Here is a 1,488-nt window from a genome sequence, read left to right as displayed (position 1 = left end):
TAGAAAAGCCAACTTCAAAAAAAATTTAGGTTCTCTCAATTATGTGTCCTAAATCCTTCAAGATATCAGGCATATTTACAAATGTCTTGATGAGTGTCTTGAAAATAATACAAAGTCTTGATTTGTAAAGGATATCTCTACAACCCAAAAAAATCAAATCATTAGTCAAATAAACTCTCTACTTAAGTCTTATTGACCCAAGGGCAGATCTCATAGTGAAACGTGACGCATCAAATATCGGATATGGAGGTATCTAAAATTGTCAAAGAGGACCGAGAATCAATTATCATATTCATTCAAAAGCCTCTAATAATACCATACAAATTACAAAACAGTAAAAAAAAATATATATATTATTTCCATTGTACTCCGTGCACAACAATTTTAAAGGAAATTTAAAATAAATCCAGCGTATTTGTCATACTTTTAAGTTCAATTACAATAAATCAAGAAAAGAATTGAGTTGTAATAAAATATCACTTGACATTGGAATGTAATTTGAAGACTTTTTATCTTCGGGAGTTAAATTAAATTTAAGATTATTTATGTTATTTCTTATTTTCTTCAATTTGTATTTAATAGCTTTGGGTAGTTTGTAGATGAACTAGGTTTGAATTATCTTTTTGGCCTTTCTATTTTCGACAGACACGTTTTACACTTTTGGACTGACACTTGGTAGAAGGGGTCACTAAGGCTAAAATCATATAAAATGGGTTCATAGCACAGTGGTAGAGCATTTGACTGCAGATCAAGAGGTCACCAGTTCGAATTTGGTTGGGCCCTTTTAAAAATTTTGGACGAACACTTTGTTCGATTTGCTCCCAACCACCGAGTGTCTAAAGGAAAAGAAATAAGAATAATTACCGATTCCAAACCTTATTCCAAAGTACTCCACCACATAGAACCATGTACTTAGAACCTAAGGGCCACTATTCTCGGACAAGAACCAAGCTATCATTAACAAAAGAGTGTGGTATCCAAGCACCCACTATGAACATGGTTAAAAACTTACTTACAATTAGGCTAACTTACCGAGTCTTGTACTCACTCCATCTTTTTCATGTAACTAAGAGTAGTTGCCCTAGACCAACAACACCCACCAAAACTATTTTTGATGTTTTAAAATGATTTTTTTAACCTTTCCCTTATTTTGTACTATGAACCTATAAACTCTATTTTGAATATAATGTAAATATATATGTTTATTATATTTTAATTCTTTTTTTATTTCGAGAAAACATTTTACTTTGTGTTCAACCTCTTTTAACTTGCTTCGGAAATGGCTCGTGACATAAACATAAAAAAAGTAATTTTTTAGTATGAATTTTAATATAAGTTGCATTCTTATATTGACAAAACCACTAGTACCAAAAATATTCATGAACTTTCAAAATTAATGCCCTTAACATTCTAAAATAAGGTTCTAACTATTAGTGACTTGCATAAATCATCTCCCTTTTTATTTTCACTCACTCCTCTTCAACAACC

General features: G+C 30.9%; 1 non-coding gene across 1 annotated transcript; it reads left to right on the top strand.

Annotated features, from left to right (window-relative positions):
* The first annotated feature begins 711 nt into the window (after nucleotides 1–711).
* On the top strand, nucleotides 712–783 carry TRNAC-GCA. The gene has a single exon. It is a non-coding gene; the product is annotated as a tRNA-Cys (tRNA).
* The last annotated feature ends 705 nt before the right edge of the window (nucleotides 784–1,488 follow it).

The sequence above is a fragment of the Cucurbita maxima genome, unplaced genomic scaffold (assembly GCF_002738345.1).
Source record: "Cucurbita maxima cultivar Rimu unplaced genomic scaffold, Cmax_1.0 Cma_Scf00042, whole genome shotgun sequence".
NCBI lineage: Eukaryota > Viridiplantae > Streptophyta > Magnoliopsida > Cucurbitales > Cucurbitaceae > Cucurbita > Cucurbita maxima.
The sequence above is the reverse complement of the archived record's forward strand: the minus strand, read 5'-3'. Positions and strand labels throughout refer to the sequence as shown.